Here is a 24,658-nt window from a genome sequence, read left to right as displayed (position 1 = left end):
AGACTATTGCAAAGCAGTGCACAGACTATGGCAAATCAGTGCAGAGACTATTGCAAAGCAATGCACAGACTATTGCAAAGCAATGCACAGAGACTATTGCAAAGCAATGCACAGACTATTGCAAGGCAATGCACAGACTATTGCAAAGCAATGCACAGAGACTATTGCAAAGCAATGCATAGACTATTGCAAAGCAATGCACAGACTATTGCAAAGCAATGCACAGACTATTGCAAAGCAATGCACAGAGACTATTGCAAAGCAATGCACAGACTATTGCAACGCAATGCAGAGACTATTGCAAAGCAATGCACAGACTATTGCAAAGCAATGCAAAGAGACTATTGCAAAGCAATGCACAGAGTATTGCAAAGCAATGCACAGAGACTATTGCAATGCAATTCACATACTACTGCAAAGCAATGCATAGTCTATTGCAAAGCAATGCACAGACTATTGCAAAGCAATGCACAGAGACTATTGCAAAGCAATGCACAGACTATTGCAAAGCAATTCACAGACTATTGCAAAGGAATGCGAAGACTATTGCAAAGCAATGCGAAGACTATTGCAAAGCAATGCTGTTCTGCTCGATTTTCCCGGCCCTCTTTGGAGGAAAGGTGACTGATGGTGACTTCAGTCTCTTATCATTCCAGTACATGGGTTAGAATAGTGGATAGAGCCTATTTACAAGGCATTTTGACATGATTCTGTATCCTATTCCCTAGATTAGGGCTTATATATATAGGCTAGGGGATAGATTCGCTAGTATTAGGGATAATTCGCCCTTTAGTTAGGGTATTAGTATACTTTCCATGGAGTTATGCTGAATTCGGGCCTGGTAGGCCTCAAACGGGAGAGACTCCATCTTTCTTTCTGCCCCGGCAGCTTGGGATGCTTCTAGGTCAAGTGTAATGTTTTAGTTACGAGGTGTTGTTCGCCTGGAGAGAACCGGTTCAGGCCGGCCCTTGTCGAAGGATTGTATTTTTCTTCATACTGAAGACACAACATCAGGCCGGCCGGCTGGGAACGTGTCCTTGGTACGGGGAGGTACAAGAATTTGGTGGGCGGCAGGTTGCTGGCTGGAATTTTCCATGAAGAAACACGCCTCTATATTAGTTAAAGCCCGAGACAGTTGCGGAGTTAGTTTTTGCAGGCAATATCTGGCCGTCAGTAGAAAACCTATCACTTATTCCAGGGAAGACAGACACCAGTCCAAAGGCGGAGAAGAATCGAGAGACATACACTCTCCTAGCAGACCAGCAAGGAAAGGAGAGTAGCTGATGAGAGGAAGGTCCCAGGGGCTTAGAGAGGAGTGAAGGGAACAGTGCATAGCGGTGCTGCCCTGTACCCGTGATTGCGGAGGTGTGACTTCAAGACGAACTAAAAGCCCAGACGAGAAGGGAACCTAGATGACTGCTGACTGTGGACTCCATATTAATAAGGTGATGTCGACCCTTTCTTATTAGAGTGTACAGCCTAATCTTTTACTTTCCTTTGCAGGCTATGTGTTGTAATGTGGTATTATGCGTTTATGTGTAACGATGAGAAATAAAGTACTTAGTGAACCAGTGTGTAGACGTTATTGTCCCTAGTGGGGCTAACCTTTCTTCTAGTCAGGTGCAGGTGAACGGATGCATCTCCCGTCCATGTGGGTCTGAACAAGGGGGAGAGGAGGGCTTACATTTGATAATAACCTTTGCATAGTGTGCTTCTTATTCTTGCATGAAAAGATAACCTATTCTTCTAGTCAGATGCTACTATGTGAACAGATGCTAATCCTGATTGGGTAAGTGGTAACTGAATAAGGGAGAGAGGAGCTCTTGGATTGAAGGATAGGTGGTACATCACCTAATTTGACAACTATTGTGTGATCCAGAATAATATAGTACTATACCCCTGATGAATAGTGAGATCGATCCCTTTGTGTAATGGTAATCATAGGATAAGCTGCCAGTTGGGTAGGTTGACTGGGTTCGACTGGGACCGCGAGATCATTGATTCTACTGCTGCCGAGTGGGTAGGTTGACTGGGTTCGACTGGGACCGCGAGATCATTGGTTCTACTGCTGCCGAGTGGGTAGGTTGACTGGGTTCGACTGGGACCGCGAGATCATTGATTCTACTGCTGCCGAGTGGGTAGGTTGACTGGGTTCGACTGGGACCGCGAGATCATTGGTTCTACTGCTGCCGAGTGGGTAGGTTGACTGGGTTCGACTGGGACCGCGAGATCATTGATTCTACTGCTGCCGAGTGGGTAGGCTGACTGGGTTCGACTGGGACCGCGAGATCATTGATTCTACTGCTGCCGAGTGGGTAGGTTGACTGGGTTCGACTGGGACCGCGAGATCATTGGTTCTACTGCTGCCGAGTGGGTAGGTTGACTGGGTTCGGCTGGGACCGCGAGATCATTGTGTTTCTAATGCTGCCGGTTGGGTAGGTTGACTGGGTTGGACTGGGACCGCGAGATCATTGGTTGCTAGTATTATAGGAGGTACCGGGTATGTATCTTAGGAATTCCCTGTCCTTAGGGGGTAGATACCTGTTGTGAATAGGTCCTAGGGAGGGGAGAGAGTAAGGTTCTGGCTGGGCTAGTGAGGCTCTGGTGAGCTGGTTCTATCTAATCTGAAAACCCAAGCAGAACATTTGGCGTCACGAACCGTTTACGAAACCTGTGTGCGTTGTTGTCCTTTTATTTGTCCTCGGTGTATACGTGCTTGCGTTTGTCGTTTCGTTTTCTATTCTGTGTGTATAGTTTTCTTTTCTCAGGATGTTTTTGAGAAAGTCGAAATCTGTTTTTAAGTTGCCTGTTGATATTCCCGGCTGGGATTCAACGCCTTATGAGGCCTTGGCTCGCGAGTGGGCTGATTCTACTGGTTTGAGTGAAAATTGGAATTCTTGTCTGGAGCTGGCGGAGCCGGCTGATGTGATTTCCTGTTTGCAGAAGGCGCCCGTAGCGAAGGGTGAGGAGCTTCCTATTTTAGGTCGCCGAGGTTGGATTGTTTTGTCTGCGTACAGGCTTGTACATGAGAGGTTGTTGAAATTGCGGCGGGAGCATGTGGAAATGGTACGGAAGTTTGTTGAAATTCAGAATGCTCATACTTTGTTGCGTTGTCAAAATAAATTGCTTGCCGATAAGCTTGAGACGTACCAGACTGTCGCCGAAAGGGCGGCTGCGCGGATTGCGCGTTATAAATACAAGCATCGTCGGGGTCGTGTTTCTAAGCGGAAAGTGCGACTGGTCGTGGCGAAAGCCGGACTGGATTGGAATCCTGATGAGTGGGATGGTAATATCTGGAATTCGAGTGATTCCCTTTCCTAGGATGAGGAGCCTAAGGTTCGCGGGTCTTCTCGCTCCGGACAGGTTTTTAACTCTGCTTCTTGTGCTACGGATGTTGATTCCCGCGACTGCGATCGCTCTTTGCATTCGGTTGCTACTTCTCATTCGGATTGTTCCCCTAAATTTACTGATCGGGCTCCTTCTGGTGCCCTTCCTGCGGTCTCTGCACATCCTGTTTTTCGTAGGAAGTTGCAGCAGGCTCCCGGTAATCCGAACGGTATTCCTTTGGATTCTTTGGAGGATTTTACTCAACAGGAAATTAGTGATATTTTGCAGCGATTTCGACAGCGCGCTGGTGAGACCTTGCTTACGTGGATGGTGCGCCTTTATGAACTGGGCGCTGCTGGCATTATGTTGGATGCTGGCGATTCTTTGAAATTCTGTTCTTTGAGTTCAGATTCTACTGTACAAGACCATTTTCGTAATTATAATGGTGGTGGTCAAATCAGTTTGCTTCAGTTGGCGACTGAGGGGTGTAATCAAAAGTACCCTACTGAATCTGACTGGCCTGTGAATGACAAGCCGTGGTATACTTTGCGCGATGCTGCACAGCGTCTCAAAGAGGAGGTGATGAAAACTGCGATTTTTCTGAGTACTGCTGACAGATTGCTTGATGGGTTGTTAACGTCTTCTGTGCGGAATCGTATTATTCGTTCTTCCCCGGTTGCGTATAAGCAGGTCATGATGACCTTATTGATCAATCAGACTGGTAATGCATTATCTATGGTGCTGGAATCTGTACGCCAGCTCGGTGAGCTGGGTGAGTGGTTTAAGCCTGAACGACAGTCTCGGTCTGACACTCGTACTCCTGGTGACAATAGGATTTCTAGACGTGACATGTTTATGGCACTTTTGGCTGATGATGTGAGGAGGGAGGACATTGATGGTGAAACTACCTCTCGGTTGTGGGAATTGTTTCGCAAGCGCGGTTTGGACAGGAAGGAGGGTGCCCGGCGTGTGCGAACGACTGAGTGTGATCGTGAATGCTCTGATGACAGCGGTGATGACAACCGCCGTGTGCGTTCTGATCGTCGTGACGATCGGCGGTTTGAGCGTGATGTGTCCCCTCGTCGGGGGAGAGAGAGAGAGAGAGAGGGGGAGAGAGAGAGGGGGAGAGATGAGTACGGTAACAACCGACGCAGAGATGAAAGGGATCAGTCCCCTGAGTTGAGGAGGAGGGAGGATCGACACAGATTTTCCGATCGAAATTCACAATACAATACGGAGTATAGGAATCCATTTCGTAAGGGAGATGGATATGAACACGATATATTGATACCTGAGAAACGTGAGAATCTCTATCCTGATTTGTCCTGGCTGACAGAACGCAGTAAAAATGACTAGGAAGTAGGTCAAGCTCCCGTACACAGATGGGCTCATCGAGATAATAGACCCTATGTCGATATTGAAATTTTTTGGAGACATCGTAATATTCAAAGGGCCCGAGCATTAGTAGATACAGGAGCGGAGGCCACCCTTATTAATGGAAAATCGAAGAAATTTAAAGGCCAATTTTTTACCATTACTGGTTTGGGTGGGAAGGAAACTCCCGCAGTACAACCTACGATTGAAATGAGAATAGGCAGGATTCCTAGAAATGAATATTGTGTATTGGTCGTGCCCCTTGTAGAGTACATCATTGGAATTGACATTTTGAAAGGAATGACTTTACATTTGGATGATGGATGTTATCAATTTGGAACCAAACATTACATATCATCCAGACCCGTACGGGTTGGTCGTTTGAGAATGCCCCCCGTAAAGATTCCTCAGGCGACAATAGTGGTTTGCCAGAAGCAGTATCGTATCCCAGGTGGCCATGAAGAAATTAGTACCACTATTCAGGATTTGGTGGATGCAGGGGTTATAACTCCGGTTACCTCTGCCTGGAATAATCCTGTTTGGCCAGTGCGTAAGAGTGATAACTCTTGGCGCATGACTGTTGATTATCGAGAATTGAATAAACATACGCCCCCTTTAACTGTCGCAGTACCGGATATTGTTACCTTAATTGAAAGAATTCAAAAGCATCCAGGTACATGGTATGCGTCCATTGATATTGCTAATGCTTTCTTTTCAATCCCGATTGCCCCTGAATGCCAGGATCAATTCAGTTTTACATGGAACGGACGTCAAATGATGTTTAGAAGTCTTCCCCAGGGCTATGTGCATAGTCCCACGATATGTCACCGGCTGGTGGCAGAGCATTTGGCTGAGGTACCTGTACATTCGAAAATTCAAATATGTCATTATATTGATGATATTCTGATTCAAGGTGAAACACAAGATGAAGTTCAGACCCAATTAGACAAAATTCTTGAATGTTTACGTGAAAAAGGTTGGGAAATCAACCCGGATAAATTACAAGGTCCATCCCAGACTGTAAAATTTCTGGGTATTAATTGGCATGAAGGTCACAGAGAAGTAATCCCACAAGTAAAACAAAAGATTCTTGACTTTGCAGTTCCGAGGAATAGGAAAGAAGCCCAAAGCTTCATCGGCTTATTTGGTTTTTGGCGCCAGCATATTCCTCATTTGAGTCAAATATTGGCCCCCTTGTATCGAGTCACCCGTAAAAAGAATGCGTTTGAATGGGGTAAACCACAGCAAGATGCGTTCAGTTTGGCAAAAGAAGCGATTCAGTATGCCTTAGATTTATGGCCTGTGTGTGATGGTGATGTGGACTTGAATGTGTCTGTACAAGGCCTTTATGCAAATTGGAGTTTGTGGCAGAAACAAGGCAGAAGTAAAGTACCGTTAGGTTTTTGGACTAAAAAGTTACCTGATGCCGGTGAGCGTTATACACCTTTTGAGAAACAGTTGCTTGCATGTTACTGGGCTCTGGTGGATACCGAGCAATTGACTTTGGGACATGATGTGGTTCTGCGACCTGAGATTCCTATCATGCAGTGGGTTTTGAGTTCGCCGAAAACTCACAGAATTGGACATGCTCAGGAGGCGAGTGTGATTAAATGGAAGTGGTACATACAGGACAGGGCACGTGTGGGACCAAAAGGAGTTGCATCCTTGCATGAGCAGGTGGCGCGGGCACCATTGGTTGAGACAGAGAGTGAATGCTCCGTACCTTTAGTACAGGAATCCCCTGTCAAATGGGGAAGGCCATTTGATGATTTGTCCCTGGAAGACAGAAACCACGTTTGGTTTACTGATGGTTCGGCAAGGGTCATAGGGACAAAGAGACATTGGAAAGCAGTGTCCTATAATCCGATCACACAAAGGTTGTTGAGTACAACGGGTGAGGGAAAAAGTAGCCAATTTGCTGAGCTTTATGCTGTTTATCAAGTTCTGAAGCAAGAGTTACCTGGCACATGTCATATTTTTACTGATTCCTGGTCTACTGCCAATGGATTGGCAGTCTGGTTACCGACTTGGCATTCCCATAATTGGGAATTACATTCAAAAGAACTGTGGGGGAAAGAATTATGGCAAAAGATTTGGGACATGCTCCCGCAGAGTACTGTTACAATCTTTCACGTGGATGCTCATACCCCAATAGACTCCCTTGACAAATTTTTTCATAATATTGCAGATGAACAATCTAAAATTGCTAAGGCAATGGTGGACATACAGGATTCTGATATGGAAGGATTGGCGAAATGGGCCCACCAGAAAGCAGGACATTATGGAGAGAAAGCCACTAGCAGGTGGGCTGCTGATCGAGGAATTTATATTCCTTTAGATTTAATTAAAGACATTATTTTGCATTGTCCCATTTGTCAGCATGCTAGGCAGCAAAAAGTGCCTCAGATTGTTAAAGGCCATTTACATCGCGGGAAGCTGCCCGCTCAAATTTGGCAAATTGATTATATTGGTCCGCTTCCAATGAGTAAAAACTGTCAATACATTTGCACCATTGTGGATACATACAGTGGCCTGTTAGTGGCCCTCCCCTGTAAACAAGCTACCCAAGTGAATACAATTAAGACATTGGAATTGATTATGCTCTATTATGGTGTCCCCTTCCAAATTCAATCTGATAATGCATCCCATTTTCGTGGAAGATTGGTGCAGGAATTTTGTGTGGAGAATAATATTGAATGGGTGTTTCATATACCGTATTATCCTCAGGCCTCGGGCCTGATAGAAAGATTGAATGGCTTGCTGAAAAATCAACTGCGTAAATTGACTGACGACAGATATAAGAATTGGAGGGATTATTTGTTCCAGGCGCTGTTAATTTTGAATAATCGTCCCTTTCTAAATGCTGAATCTCCATTGATGCGTTTGTTTCCTCCAAATGTCAATGCGAAGCCCAATCAAGTTAATGACCCTGTGACATACTGGGAAATTACCCCTGGAGCACTGGCTCCATGCAGAGCGACCCCGGGGTCGGCAGGTTTAGACTTGCATGCCATGAATGATACTATAATAAAGAGTAAAGATCGAGTCATCATTGAAACCGGTGTTGGTGTCTGTATACCCACTGGAAATTTTGGATTAATCGCCCCCAGATCGGGGCTGGCTGTAAAGGGCATTCAGGTACTTGGAGGAGTCATTGACAGTGACTATCAGGGAGAGATTAAGGTGCTCCTGCTGAATAGCAGTGAGATTGATGTACCGATTCATAAAACTGACCGGATTGCTCAATTGTTGATAATGCCTGTTTTCAGTGGTGAGATCACAAAAGGCGCTGCCCCAACGTTGCTAACTGTACGAGGACAAAAAGGTTTCGGCTCTACAGATAATCCTGGAGCTAGAGTTTGGGTGCAATCGCCTAAGAATCCCCCTGAACAGGCTGAAGTCATTGCTACCGGTCATGACAACACCATTCTTGTTATGAGACCAGGGAAAGATAGCTGGGAAGCTGTCCCAGCTGACAAATGTTACCTTCGAGAATGAATAATGCCTATTTTTGATCCTCTTTCAGATCATTCTCTGGACTGTTGCTGCAGGATGTGTCGGCGTTGGACTCCTTTTGGACTGCTACGACGGGAGAGGCGGGAACCCATCGACCCGGGCTGATTTGAGAACCCGGATGCCGCGTTCCTTTGCTGCGTGGGATTCATCATCAAACTTTTGGACCACTTTGGCCAAGCGGGTGACCAATGCCCCTCATTTTTGCTTAACGCCGATGCGGTCGGTGACTGATATTCTAGCGACTTGTTTAGTTGCTGTTCCTGCTTCATTGGAGACTTTGGCCCATATTTTCAATGTATCAAATGCCCGTCCTAATGTCCTTTTGGGAGATGTTGCTACACATGAATACTGCCCTTTATGTACTGAGATGTCCGATTCAACACCCTTGATCCAGTCCCAGATAATAACTTATAATATTACGCAGGGTGATTTATGCTTCTTTCTTACTTGTGATCCCAATGCTATTTCTGAGTGTGTACGTTTAAAACTGAAAGGCGCTACATCGTTCACGGCTCATGAAAGGACTCTTTGCTTCCGGAGTTCACCGAAATCATGCACTTCTGTTCAAAATAATATGACTTGTAAGAGTTTAGTAGTGACTCCTAGTCATTACCGTACAATGTTGCTACCCTCTGGTTGGCTTTTTTCTTGTGGTAATACATCCTGGCCATATATTCCCGCGAACATTTCCGGAGGCCCTTGTGCCATTACTAGACTGAGTTTGTTGATGTTTTCCTCACATCCCCATGCTAATTCCCGTGTGATCCGAGATGCTGTAATGCTACAAGAGGACTGTGATTCATCTATGCATTTATATTCCAAATCTGAATACCTTAGTTTAGCCTTTTCAATTATTGGTGTTCCTGCTTTGGCGGTCTATAATGCCAAGTCTATCGAGAAAATGGCCTGCTGGATGGTGAAATCCATTAATCATACTTCTACGATTTTGTCTGACATACTACTAGACGCCCAGGGTGAACGTAGAGCTATCTTGCAGAACCGGGCGGCTATTGATTATCTTTTGCTTAAACATGGACATGACTGTTCCGATTTTGAGGGTCTTTGCTGTTTTAACCTATCTGATCATACGAAATCCATTCAGGCTCACATAGATAAACTTTATGACCTGACAGAAGAGGTTAGAAAACACATTGACCAGGGCTGGTTTGACTGGCTCTTTAATTGGCTACCTGATTTACATATGTTGCGTCAAATTTTAGGAGGTATTCTGATTACTATTAGCATTCTGATTGCTATCTGTTGCTTTATTCAGTGTATTCCTTCTCTACTTCAATACTGCAGCCCCGGTACTAGACGTAGATCAGTTAGTTTTGTTTCCTATTATTCCTCCACAGATGTTAGTTCCGTTTGATAAATGTATAATAGACTGAAGTCAAGGGTGAAATGTTCTGCTCGATTTTCCCGGCCCTTTTTGGAGGAAAGGTGATTGATGGTGACTTCAGTCTCTTATCATTCCGGTACATGGGTTAGAATAGTGGATAGAGCCTATTTACAAGGCATTTCGACATGATTTTGTATCCTATTCCCTAGATTAGGGCTTATATATATAGACTAGGGGATAGATTCGTTAGTATTAGGGATAATTCGCCCTTTAGTTAAGGTATTAGTATACTTTCCATGGAGTTATGCTGAATTCGGGCCTGGTAGGCCTCAAACGGGAGAGACTCCATCTTTCTTTCTGCCCCAGCAGCTTGGGATGCTTCTAGGTCAAGTGTAATGTTTTAGTTACGAGGTGTTGTTCGCTTGGAGAGAACCGGTTCAGGCCGGCCCTTGTCGAAGAATTGTATTTTTCTTCATACCGAAGACACAACATCAGGCCGGCCGGCTGGTAACGTGTCCTTGGTACGGGGAGGTACAAGAATTTGGTGGGCGGCAGGTTACTGGCTGGAATTTTCCATGAAGAAACACGCTTCTATATTAGTGAAAGCCCGAGATAGTTGCAGAGTTAGTTTTGCAGGCGATATCTGGCCGTCAGTAGAAAACCTATCACTTATTCCAGGGAAGACAGACACCAGTCCAAAGGCGGAGAAGAATCGAGAGACATGCACTCTCCTAGCAGACCAGCAAGGAAAGGAGAGTAGCTGATGAGAGGAAGGTCCCAGGGGCTTAGAGAGGAGTGAAGGGAACAGTGCATAGCGGTGCCGTCGTGTACCCGTGATTGCGGAGGTGTGACTTCAAGACGAACTAAAAGCCCAGACGAGAAGGGAACCTAGATGACTGCTGACTGTGGACTCCATATTAATAAGGTGATGTCGACCCTTTCTTATTAGAGTGTACAGCCTAATCTTTTACTTTCCTTTGCAGGCTATGTGTTGTAATGTGGTATTATATGTTTATGTGTAACGATGAGAAATAAAGTACTTGATGAACCAGTGTGTAGACGTTATTGTCCCTAGTGGGGCTAACCTTTCTTCTAGTCAGGTGCAGGTGAACGGATGCATCTCCCGTCCTTGTGGGTCTGAACAAGGGGGAGAGGAGGGCTTCTATTGGATAATAACCTTTGCATAGTGTGCTCTTTATTCTTGCATGAAAAGATAACCTATTCTCCTAGTCAGATGCTACTATGTGAACAGATGCTAATCCTGATCAGGTAAGTGGTAACTGAATAAGGGAGAGAGGAGCTCTTGGATTGAAGGATAGGTGGTACATCACCTAATTTGGCAACCATTGTGTGATCCCAAAATAACGTAGTACTATACCCCTGATGAATAGTGAGATCGATCCCTTTATGTAATGGTAATCATAGGATAAGCTGCCGATTGGGTAGGTGACTGGGTTCGATAGAACCGCGAGGTCATTGATTGCTAATGCTGCCGATTGGGTAGGTGACTGGGTTCGACTGGAACCGCGAGGTCATTGATTGCTACTGCTGCCGATTGGGTAGGTGACTGGGTTCGACTGGAACCGCGAGGTCATTGATTGCTAATGCTGCCGATTGGGTAGGTGACTGGGTTCGACTGGAACCGCGAGGTCATTGATTGCTAATGTTGCCGATTGGGTAGGTGACTGGGTTCGACTGGAACCGCGAGGTCATTGATTGCTACTGCTGCCGATTGGGGAGGTGACTGGGTTCGACTGGAACCGCGAGGTCATTGATTGCTAATGCTGCCGATTGGGTAGGTGACTGGGTTCGACTGGAACCGCGAGGTCATTGATTGCTACTGCTGCCGATTGGGTAGGTGACTGGGTTCGACTCGAACCGCGAGGTCATTGATTGCTACTGCTGCCGATTGGGTAGGTGACTGGGTTCGGCTGGAACCGCGAGATCATTGATTGCTGATATTATAGGAGGTACATGGTATGTATCTTAGGAATTCCCTGTCCTTAGGGGGTAGATACCTGTCGTGAATAGGCCCTAGGGAGGGGAGAGAGTAACGTTCTGGCTGGGTTAGTGAGGCTCTGATGAGCTGCGTCCATTTAATCTGAGAACCCAAGCAGAACAGGAGTCAAGGTTGGGGCATAAGTCGGGGCAGTTGGATGCATCTTACTGGGTCCCTCACCATAATTAGGTTTCATGAACGGATTTCCTGTGCTTAAAGGTCTCGGCACCTCCTGATAAGGAGGTATCTGACAGCCGTCTCTTACATTTATTGGTCTTGGCCCCTCCTGATAAGGAGGTCTTTGGCAAGCATCCCCTACACTTGAGGATCTGGGTCCTTCATTATAAGGAGGTGGATTCTTCATTAACAAGTCCTCCAAATAATCGTCATCTGCATCCCCACTAGTTATCCAATGTTTGGTCTTTTCTGTCTTTTTCCCTCCCACTGGTTCCTCTAGGGCCATCATAGGGTACAGTCCTTCTACTATCATGTTCTGTCTCCATTGTTTCATTTTTTTCTCTCGGGTTTCTTGTTTCACTTTAGGATACCATTTGGTTAACTCTTTATCCATTCGGGGTTTGTCGCTCTCAAAAGCCTCCATCTCCCGTTCCTCTAAGGCCTCGTACTGCGTCAATCTGGGTCTGGGATGCAAATCATTCATTCGGGTTCTCAAATTGAATAGAATCCTGCCATTAAATGTACCTTCTAGTGGAAAGGCCAAAATTCCGTCATTCTTCGTGTATTCCACCCAATTTTCCAACCATACACACGAGTGGTACCCTGTATCAAACATCATGAAAGATGCGGGAGTATTAGGTGGTGGAATGACAACTCCTTCTCGAGTTTTAATAGGTTTGTCTTTTTTTAAATAATTCCTTACTTTGTTTACAAGGGTCAATTTTCTCTTATTTCCGTACATAATGCTGCAGTTACGACCTTTCCACTGATCCTTTCCAAACGCTAGATATCTTGGATCAGGTCTAGTCTCTGGCCTATATGTATGCCACATACGATTTTCTGCAAGCGACTTTGTTTACAAAATCACTCCCAATCCAAATGCATCTTTTATTCCTCAACAACCAATCAACACGGTGGTTGCAAAATTTTCTGACCAATGGGTTCGTGGCCTTTTTCGCGAGACAAGTTCTCACAGAGTGACGTCAGAGCAGCTCCGCAACTGACTCCCTCCTTCACAAGGTAACGGAAAGTTGATTTCTCTCTTAAAGTGCAAGTGCTTTAGTTAATTTACGACGTAAAACATTCGCCACTGTACTCGAGTGTCTAAAAAGGAAAGATATGTTTTACTGCAAGTAAACCTCTTCTGTCTACTTTTCATACCCTACGGATAGCTCTCTTCTGCCTACCCTTCACTCAAGCATTAGAGAACCTGCTACTTCTTTGACTCATCCACTCTGTCTGGGGTATATACTAAGTCTAAAGTTTCACTAACAAACCCTTTTGCTATCACCCAAGCTTAGACGAACCTGCTACTCCTTCCGTGTGACCCTTACTAGGTTATATCACAATAGACATTTTGCCAGCGAACTCTTTGCTACCACTTATTCAAACATACATTTAGAAAACCCTAATTAGTGCTTCCAGTTCTGCCTAACCCGCACCAATTTTCCTCGAGCCACTGACCTCACCACGGCGTGTATTCTCCTCACCACCTGTTTATTCAATTCCCCGGGGATTCCAGACAAACATATAACAATTTACTAACGAGTTTTGTTAGAACATATATCAATATAGCAACAAGAAAAACAATTTAAAACATTTCATAGCAATTTCAAAGCACGTTCAAAGCAGCACGATTGATCAATCTTTTAGCAGCAAGTAAAAAAAATGTTTTTTTGCTGCATATAACCTACCTACCTATCTTAACTAGTCCTACCTAACTTTAACTAGTCCTTAACCATAGCTCTGCTGCCAGAAAATTACTGATGGAGCGCGCAGGTCACCCAACCAACAATTTTACCATATACATATCGGGCCCATAAACTTCAATTCACCATCTTTATTAATCAGGTGACCTTACACCCTACTACCAGTAACCCTTGTTCCTTCCTATTTATTCCTACTGTACCCGACTTACCAATCCACCATTACAGGTACCTATGACCAAAATGGATCAGGGAGCTAGCTGTAAAAGAAAGGCAGATCCAAAATACCAACTATTGAAATTTTCTTTACACTCATGTAATGACCACAGACTCAAGAACGTTTAAAAACCTTTATCTAAAGTTCTTCAAGTTCTGCAAGCATTAGGTTTACAGCAATTAAACTATCAATAACCAAAATTACAAAGAGCACATATCCATATAGGAAATAAATCAAGCCAACCATTTATGAGTCTAAAGGAAGGTAAGAACAGAGAACATGCTAATCAGAAATTTCAGAGTTTAGACTTAAAATGGAATAACTAAAGAAGGGGAAGATTAAGGAACATACTAGAATGTCACAGTTGAAAGATACCCCTGATATATGGGTATGGAAAAGAACTTTAGTTTATATTGCGAGAACTCTGGGATACCATATAACTATGGGGAAGGTAAAAGTGGAACACGCTAGAATTCCAGAACCATCATTTCAGTCAGCTTAATAGAAGGTAAAGGTAAGACACATCTATATTTCATGAACGGTATAGAGAATTGTACTTAAAGGAAGGAAAAATAGGAACATGCTAGAATAACAATCAATAATGTATGACCTTTTCATTTAGTAGTTTGCGGGAAGCATGGAAATTCAAATATGCACGAGTATAACTTTATTGAAGCAAAAGGAAGGAAAAATTAGAATTTTGCAGAGTAGACTTTCAGCACTATATTTACCTAGTATGGTGTGAAGACCAACCCTGGCCACGGGCCTGTTAAGGACAGGAGAAACCCCATGGACGGACAGTCGTCAGTAGGCCAGTAAGTGCAGAATGGACACCCCAGGAAAGGACAGGAAACCCAGGTTAGGATCAGGACAGGACCACCAAGGTAAGACCAGCACCCGCAGTTCGGAAGCAACGCCTGCGCTCCACCCTCTCTGCAGCTATCAGTCAGTACCCTGATTGGGTTAACGAATTCCCCAGCAAAGTGCTCCGCCAGCACTTAAGGTTTCTCAACAAAACCCCTTGAGTCTCTGGAAATTTCGGACAGAGTGCTCCGCAGCCCTCTGTATCAGTCACCTATTGAGTGCGTTGGGTCAGTGACAGGTCAGCTATTCGGACAAGTTGGACGATTTCTCTAGCTAAACCTAGGCTACTTATACTGTTTTCGGGTCAGTGTACCACCCCCCAAATGTTGCAAGTGTCAGAATCCCCAATTTCGATTGGTCCTCAAGTAGGATAGGTCAACACACCAACCACATTTAATTTCTACAAGACTTAATTTACATGATCTGGGACCGCCTATTGAATTTGGGGTTCCCATGACCTAAATCTCTACATTACAATGGCGCATCTATGAATTATGATACATTGAGAACAGTTCAGCTTCTTCTGCTAGGCGAAGGTGCATCTTCCCAGGCACATCTTGGCTGGGACCTCGGGTTGGCAGTTGTTCAATGCCACCGGCAGAAGACGTCATGCACAGAAAGGCTGTTCAATATGGAATCACGAGTGTTCCTCAGACCCCAAAGAATGCGGTACATGAAAAGTAAGCGAAAACAATTTAGTAATACAGAAAAAATGAATACACTGTATACCATGAATAGCTACTCTATACCCCTTACTTGATAATAACTATAGCATTAGGGTAAATGCGGAACAAACAACTTTGCGGAAGCAGCTTTGCAAGCACGGAGCATATGAGAAAACAAAGCGGCCATTTTAGCTGTATTGCGCATGAGCAAACATTTCCCACCAGAACTGCGAGTATGTCACGTCACGGGAGTGTGACCAACGCATGCGCAGACTAAATTCCAGCGAAGCAGCGGCCATTTTTAGTGGCAAGCTTTATTGCGTTTTAGTAAACACATAGGCAAGCATCTCTGGGACACCCAAAATGTCAAAATAACGGGGCAATTAGTAAAACAAACATGTTGGATTAATCTATTATAGTTATTCGAGGTTCATGAGTACAAGCAAGTCGCGTAACGTGCGAATCCTTGCTCCATCAGGTGTAACCACCCCCTTCTCAGGTCCACCCATAGGAGGGACCTAGGCAGGTGATCCAGCCCCTTAGTTTAGGAGCTGTGTCCCCAGGTCTTTAGATTATCCTGGAAAGAAACTTTGATACAGAACTCTTGGACCTTCGACATTCTATTCTGACTAGAAGACGGAAGGCATCTCCATTGTGGTCAAGGAGTGACCACCCTGTGCAAACAGGCACCACCAGTAAGTATGGGCGTAAAATCCGCTCCGCTCGCGGATTTTTCGGATTTTCGGCAAATTCGCAATCCGCGAACTCTCGCGAATTTGTCGAAAATCCGTGAATCCGCTCGCGGCGGATTTTTTGCTTGGTTGCGGCGCGCGGCGTGGTGCACGGCGTTCACTTTCCGTCATTAAGCGTTTGCCGAGTTGTTTTTCTCGATCATATTTTGCGAGTGCTGCGCCATTTTGGATCTTGCTGCGTGATCCCGCGGGAGTTTGGCGCCCGCGAATACGTAATCGCGGCTTGCCACCTTGCACAGCACACCTCGCGAGAGTTCGCAATTGCGAACACGTAGTTGCGGCGGAAAGGAACAATCTCGCACTCGCGAAATAGAGATTTTGCAATTCTGCACAAGAAATCCACCAGCAAACAGGATAAAACTTCAGAAAATGATTATTTTTATCAGAATCACTCCTCAGGTTGACATTTGCATGGCCTTTTTTTTTGCAAGGAGTCCATTTTGGGGGGAGGGTGGAGGGAAGGAAGTGCCCCACAGTCTCCAACTTCCTGTTCCTGTCCAGCAGGCTCCTCCCAGTGCTTTGTCCATCTCCTGGTCACTTTCATTTGGATCTGGAGCTGGAAGGATTACTTTTTGTGGGTGCTGCTGGATATTTGGATTTGAGGCCTTTTTGACTTTCTTTGGATCACTTTTGGATTAGAAATCAACTTTCAAAAGTAAGTTTGTTTGGGGCATTACAGTTGCTGCAACTACAATTTCGGAACTTTTTCAGAACATTAAATAAATTATATTGTGGGTAGCCACAGTATCCAGTAGGACCAGGGTTGGTTATGGGTGCATGATACAACTGTTTTGTTGAATTTAAACACCATTGAGGCCATGGATGGGCTGGGATTGTGCTGATTTTTGTTGTTTTTGTCATTTTTTTGGGGCTGCTGGTAGTGCCCTTTGCCCAGGGGTGGTGAGTGTTGCATGGGCCTAGTCTTTCTGTGGGGTGTCTTCTTGAATTTAAACATCATTGAGGCCATGGATGGGCTGGGATTGTGCTTATTTTATTGTTTTTTGTAGTTTTTTGGGGGCTGCTGGTGTGGCCTTTTGCCCAAGGGTGGTGGTGCATGGACTGAGTGTGCCTGTGGTGTGGTCTCACTCTCTTTAATGTAAACATCATGGATGGCATTGGATTGTGGGGATTTTTGGCTGTTTTTCTGTTTTTTGGGGGTGTACTGTTGATGTGGACTGGACATGTGGGTGGTGGTGGTGGCCATCTTGAGTGCTGGCTGGTACAGGCAACATGTGCTTGGGGTGCAAGGGGCCATTTTGAAGAGAGGCAGTGTCTGAGGCCTGCACTTATTTTGCCTACTTTTCATCCATTATGCCCAGGGGTAGTGAGTGTTGCATGGGCCTAGTCTTTCTGAGGGGTGTCTTCTTGAATTTAAACACCATTGAGGCCATGGATGGGCTGGGATTGTGCTGATTTTATTGTTTTTTGTCGTTTTTTTGGGGCTGCTGGTGGGGCCCTTTGCCCAGGGGTGGTGAGTGTTGCATGGGCCTAGTCTTTCTGTGGGGTGTCCTCTTAAATTTAAACACCATTGAGGCCATGGATGGGCTGGGATTGTGCTGTTTTTTGTGGTTTTTGTCGTTTTTTTGGGGCTGCTGGTGTGGCCTTTTGCCCAGGGGTAGTGGTGCATGGACTGAGTGTGCCTGTAGTGTGGTCTCACTCTCTTTAATGTAAACATCCTGGATGGCATTGGATTGTGGTGATTTGTGGGTGTTTTTCAGTTTTTTTGGGGTGTACTGTTGATGTGGACTGGCTTGGGGTGTAAGGGGCCATTTTGAAGAGAGGCAGTGTCTGAGGCCTGCACTTATTTTGCCTACTTTTCATCCATTATGCCCAGGGGTAGTGAGTGTTGCATGGGCCTAGTCTTTCTGAGGGGTGTCTTCTTGAATTTAAACACCATTGAGGCCATGGATGGGCTGGGATTGTGCTGATTTTATTGTTTTTTGTCGTTTTTTTGGGGCTTCTGGTGGAGCCCTTTGCCCAGGGGTGGTGAGTGTTGCATGGGCCTAGTCTTTCTGTGGGGTGTCCTCTTGAATTTAAACACCATTGAGTCCATGGATGGGCTGGGATTGTGCTGTTTTTTGTGGTTTTTGTCGTTTTTTTGGGGCTGCTGGTGTGGCCTTTTGCCCAGGGGTAGTGGTGCATGGACTGAGTGTGCCTGTAGTGTGGTCTCACTCTCTTTAATGTAAACATCCTGGATGGCATTGGATTGTGGTGATTTGTGGGTGTTTTTCTGTTTTTTTTGGGGTGTACTGTTGATGTGGACTGGCTTGGGGTGTAAGGGGCCATTTTGAAGAGAGGCAGTGTCTGAGGCCTGCACTTATTTTGCCTACTTTTCATCCATTATGCCCAGGGGTAGTGAGTGTTGCATGGGCCTAGTCTTTCTGAGGGGTGTCTTCTTGAATTTAAACACCATTGAGGCCATGGATGGGCTGGGATTGTGCTGATTTTATTGTTTTTTGTCGTTTTTTTGGGGCTGCTGGTGGGGCCCTTTGCCCAGGGGTGGTGAGTGTTGCATGGGCCTAGTCTTTCTGTGGGGTGTCCTCTTGAATTTAAACACCATTTAGGCCATGGATGGGCTGGGATTGTGCTGTTTTTTGTGGTTTTTGTCGTTTTTTTTGGGCTGCTGGTGTGGCCTTTTGCCCAGGGGTAGTGGTGCATGGACTGAGTGTGCCTGTAGTGTGGTCTCACTCTCTTTAATGTAAACATCCTGGATGGCATTGGATTGTGGTGATTTGTGGGTGTTTTTCAGTTTTTTTGGGGTGTACTGTTGATGTGGACTGGCTTGGGGTGTAAGGGGCCATTTTGAAGAGAGGCAGTGTCTGAGGCCTGCACTTATTTTGCCTACTTTTCATCCATTATGCCCAGGGGTAGTGAGTGTTGCATACTTGCATGGGCCTAGTCTTTCTGTGGGGTGTCTTCAATGTAAACATCATGGATGGCATGGGATTGTTCTGATTTTTCTGTGTTTTGTCGATTTTTTGGGGTGTATAACTGAACTGATGTTCCTCTGTCTTCCATTGGTTTTAGGTGCACAAGACTCAAGACAACCACCAGTGCCAGGAAGAAGTCCTGCAGCGGTGTGTGTGTGCAGCATAACGTCACGCGACGTCACGTCTGGACACAGACAACTCTGCAACTCGTGCAACTGCTGCCTGCTGTTCTGACCTGCTCTGAAGAAGATGGCCCCAAAAAAAGTTACCCGTAGCTCCTCTAGCAAGAAAGGTGCCAGTAAGGAGCAGAAGAAGCAAGTTACCAAGGAGACTGGTGTGCCGGCCGCCCCTTTTTTTGGGAGTAAAAAAAAAAGTATGCCTGCAGCAGCAGCGGGATCTGCTGGGGACCAAGCTGGGAGCAGCACCCCCGCTCCATTGGGCTCAGTGCCACCACCACCACCACACCAACTTAAGTCCAAGCCCTTGAGTGCTGCAGAGGCAGCCAGTATAGTTGTTCAATCACCATCGACCAGTGATGTTGGCTCATCGCAAGAAAGCAGCAGCAATGTCCCTCAATCAACACAGGTTGTTGTAGCTCATCTGACGAGTGTTGAACAACCACAGCCGCAACAACTATCACATGTGCAAGTACAAGCCCAAGTACATGTGGAAGGACAGGCAGCGCAAGGAGATGCACAAGCAGAGGTGCATGGAGGGTCACAAGTGCCCACAATAGTTGTTCCTCCCGAAGTAGGGGCACATCAGGAAATCGACAACCAAGGTGAGGTATCATTTGAGGAAGACACTCCTCCTGATGATCATTCATTGTCTTCCACACCCCTAGCAAGGAAGAGATCAAGGGTGGTGTCTACATCTTCTTCAAGCACACCTCCTTCTGATGATACGGATCAAAATTGGGAACCAGCACCACTGCCGTCTGAGAGTGAGGCACACCATGATCTGACAAAGGTAGTTAAGCGTAAAAGGAAGCTCGTCAAAAGTCTCAGACTTATGGAGTGTGATGATGAGGCTCAACAAGAAGTGGCGGATACTGCTGCTGATGAAGACTCTGACAACGACGACCCAGTCATCATAAAGGTCACTGCAGCCCCAGCGGGCATGCAGCAAACAGACATTTTGACCCTATCCCGAAAAGCTGCTGAGCGTGATGATGATGATGTTGTCGACGAGGAGGCAGTGGAAACACCACCACAATCATTGGAGTTAAGTAGTACACCAACTCGTACCGCTTCGATATTTCTTTCTGGCAAGAAGAGACCTCCATCCACCTCGACCTTAATTAGTGGCGGTGAAAGTGCACAACGTACAAAAGTTGGGCAATCCAGATCCTCCACTTCATCTGGCATTAGCAGCATGACCACCACCACCAGTATCGCCACCTCCTCCCGGCCCCACAGACACTTCAAGTCCCCAGTTTGGGACTTCTTTACTGTTTGCCAAAAAAGGGAAAAGTTTGCCATTTGTACCCTTTGTAAGCTTGCAGTTAGTCGTGGTAAGTCAGGTACCAACTATGGTACTGGAGGCCAGAGAGGTCATCTTGAGAGACAGCACACTGTCCAATGGTTTGCGCACCTAGATGCGATCAAGGAAGCCCGAATTGGAAGTCAAGAAAACGTTGATGTTGCATCTGATGATGACGAGGAGGAAGAAGACGTGTCAAACACTTCACTTACACCCAGTACCCCTGTCAGCAGCACACCCAATGTGAGGCACACTAAGAGTGTTGGAGCGAGTGAGACACCAACGCGCAAAAGTTCACCAGCAAGCAAAATTGGGTCAACGAAGTCATTATCATCCCGTAAATGCTTGGTCCAGGGCAACATTAGAACCATGTTTTCTTCAGACGCGCCATATGAACGCAACCACCCACTGACGCGTCTGTATAACACTAAGCTGGCTAAAATGCTAGCTGTGGACCTTCTCCCTTTTTCTTTTGTAGAAGCGGTAGGTTTTCTAGAATTAGTGGCAATGCTCTGCCCTAAATGGAAGGTTCCTAGCCGGTTCTATTTTGCCAGAGTTGCGGTTCCAGCACTACATGAAGATGTGCTGGAGGCGATTGGGGCAGCTTTGCAGAAGAGTGCTGTTCACACTATACATCTGAAAACAGACATGTGGACCAGTGGCGCAGGCGCTGATTACATGTGCATCACTGCACACTGGGTCTCTTTTTCAGGTGTTAAAGCAAAGCTAAACGCAGGTGTTGACCCGGACCAAGTTTTTAAAGCTGCTCGGAAACATGCAACACTAGCCATTTTTGGCTTGGAGAAAAGTCACACAGCAGAAAACATTTTGGACGAGTTTAACAAAAAGGTCTTTCACTGGCTGTCCCCAAAAAAACGCAAGATTGGTTATGTTTCCACGGATAATGGCGCCAATGTAGTTAAGGTCATGTCGCTGGGTGCATATTTCAGAGTGCCGTGTTTGGCGCACTGTATCAACCTGGTAGTTCAAAAATTCCTGAGTGATACAGACAGTACAGCGTTCGAGGTAATGGCCACCTGCCGCAAATGTGCAACCATTTCAGCCATTCTTTTAAGGCCCGGAAGCATCTGAGGAGCCTGCTACTTCAACGTCGAATGCCAGTGAAAGCACTCATCCAGGAGGTGGCAACACGTTGGAACTCAACCTTCTACATGCTTGAGCGTCTGTATGAGCAGTATACGGTACTCGATCACTATTTCTTAACAGAGGGTACAGCTCAGAAGGAGGACCTGCGGATGGGTGCGGCGCAATGGGACATAGTTAAAAGCCTGACAGACATGCTTCGTCCTTTTGAGTTCTTCACGCGTGCAGTCTGTGGAAAAGTAAATTTTGCCGTGTTCTGTGTCCCTACGTGTCATCCATCATATGTTATGTGTGCATGATTAAATATGCATATGTATTCCCCATGTTCGATTCAAGACGCAATTACAGTTGTGTCCACCTCTAGTATGTCAGTTCCAGTCCTCGTGAATACTACGAATATCAGGCCTATGTAAAGCTACGTTGCCACGTTTCTCAGCGTGCACGTTATTTCATTGAAAAGTCCCCGTCTCTAGGCCTCAAAAGAGCCCGGACACCAGATTCAGCTCCTGTCTCCTGTCTCCTGAAGCCTCGCGGAGGAGTGATACAGCCCCCACCTGTATCCTCGACCCTTCACTTACTTGCTGCCTCACAGTGCCCGGTTCAGCCTGGCTCTGCCTCTGAGTCTGCCAAGAGTATGTTATAGTTCCAGTTATCAGTTCAGTCCTCCTTCTCTGCATTCCTAAGCTACTGAACTGCATCAATAGTCACCGTCATTATCTAGCCTTTACGGCTCCATGTAAGAGACAATACTGTATTTAATGGTCATCTGATATTCCTCATCACGCACTACATGTAGAATAATGCATGGTCCAGTCTTAGAGTCTGTTAGCCTTTCCCCTCCTGACTTCTAGTTTATATCAACATGTTCCCTAAACATCAGATACTAGATACTGCTTAGGTACATGTCGCCCTGACTCTCCAGACTTCAGTCTCTGCTCCTAGCACAGAGTTCGAAGCCCCCAGCTTCTCCTAGTAACACGTCATTGCCAAGTTTGCGCGCACCACCAGGTTAGAGGTCCCGGCTCCTTAGGTAGCCCCCTCCAATGTTTCCGCCTATTCATGACATATTCTGTTACGTTTGCATCGCATGTCTATGCACACGCCCTGTTACGCCTCTTTTCACCCTTATCTTTCGCGACTGCTACGCGTCATGCCTTCCGCTCCACCCACTGCTACGCCTATTGCAATGTAATGCTATGTGTTTGCGCTATGTATATATGCTCATGTACTGTTATTAAAAAGTTATCCTTCCGCCGATCCTGATTCTGCCCCCGGCAGCGCTGCCATCCTATTCCTGTGCAGGTTGTCCTGTTCCTGTCCTTTATGCTGTAATAAACCTGCAAACTCCTACTACCTCGAATCTTGACTCTTATTTATTGAGCTATCTGTTATTCATTTATTCATTCAAAAATAGGGTATTATTTATTTATTTACCACATAATGGCGCCCGAATAGGAACTTGCCCTTTCCCCACGCGTCGGTGAAGCCACGCCAACCCCCTGACCCTCTGCAGTCGTGACGGAACTCTTCTGCGCACCGGCAGATATTTCTGCTTCAAGTATCCCTCAGGCCCACGGAGGAGACGGAGGAGGCGGTCCAGCATCCAGACGAGACGGTGGAGGAACGCGGCGAGTCCCGACCAGAGCCCAAGCCGAGAGTCCAAGGTCCGAGGTATCCGGAGGTCCACCCGTAACTGAAGTCCGAAGTTCGTCGTCCGTCGTCGAAGCAGTCCAGTCCAGTCAGAGGCCTTCCGTTCTTGCTGCCCGGTGAGTACCATTACTGGGGTAGTATCTAGACAGGGTCAATTTAATTGACTCTGGTCCGTGGGTTGGTGGTACACCGACCCACAAACGAAGTGTCCCCTTCGGTGGATGCGGGTCCTGACGTGTCTCTTTATGAGACCGGTAAGTTTCGTACTGTTTCAGCAGTGCATCTGGTTTCTGTTCTAGTCAGTTCTGTTCTCGAGAAAATTCATGTGTTCTGTTCTCAGTATTCCAGGTAGTATTCTGTTCGAACTGTTATTTTAAATGTTCTTCATGTATTTTAATGTCGTGGTATGAATGGGGAATAAGTATCGTGTTCATTGTGTATTGTATTGTGTCTAGATTACAGTCCAGTTATGCCCTTGTTTTCTAAGTTACGTCAGTTAAAAACCAGAAAGGGTCTGCTGGAAGCAGCAGTTCCGCTCCCGCCCAGGGACAGTCCAGGTCACTTTATGTATCAGAAACATGGCATAAGTGCCATATTATATCTAGATTTATGGGTAGAGTACACCAAAGAGTTGGAAGAAAAGTATAGATGGCCCGTATCAGGTACGTGGGATGCCGAGTGCATCATGAGAGTAGAAGAGGCATTATGGAAAAAGAAAGCCAGACAGTCACAGAAAGATGCCATCGAGTTATGGCGCAAAGAATCTCATAAGAGAACCGAAAAAGAAATCAGAAAGTCAGAATTAAGTAGAGAATCCTTGGAACGAGCCCAAGAAAGGGAATTAATCGAGATTGGTGAACGAGTTAAAACCGAACAGTCAGACAGACAGAGGCATGCTCTTATTAAGGGTATGTATCCTCTTCTTGCCGAGGGCCTGCCAAAAGCGACCCCGGAGGCATCCAGTAACTTTCCGCCGCCATTAGTTCCGACCAAGCTACGTCACAAACAGACCGCAGCTGATATTTTCATTTCGTCCTATTTGGACGACACAGTCCCAGAATATGCAAATCCTGTTCGCACTCCGCCAGTCCCTGTAAATCAGGCACTTCCCGTTCCTCCAGACACCGGGGTACCCCTTGCAGTACCTGCTACGGTCCCCCAGGTCCAGCCCGCCATACAAGTCCAGTCTGCATTTCCATTTCCCACTCTGCCAGGACGAAGAGCATCAGTAGACGATTCTAGTTTAGGGGCCGCAGGAGGAGGCCCTCCTCAGACCCCGCCGCCACACAAGCGTTTAACGTTAGTCGAATTACATGCTCAAGCGTCACAGCGTACGCCCAGATATCAGTCTGTAGCAGAAATAAGAAAAGCCCTTAATGAATGCGGCTATGATCCAGTCCCAGGCGAGGATAATATGGTTTTATATTCATTACGAGTAAGAAAGGTGGCCGAGTATCTAGTCACCCTACCGAATATGAAAGAAGATCTAGACAGAATATATCGTTTCATCCGTACAGGGGATGATCCAGAAAGCATTGGCGAAGTCATGTCTC

Source organism: Lissotriton helveticus (genome assembly GCF_964261635.1).
Source record: "Lissotriton helveticus chromosome 1_1 unlocalized genomic scaffold, aLisHel1.1 SUPER_1_unloc_6, whole genome shotgun sequence".
NCBI lineage: Eukaryota > Metazoa > Chordata > Amphibia > Caudata > Salamandridae > Lissotriton > Lissotriton helveticus.
Note: the sequence above shows the minus strand (reverse complement) of the source record.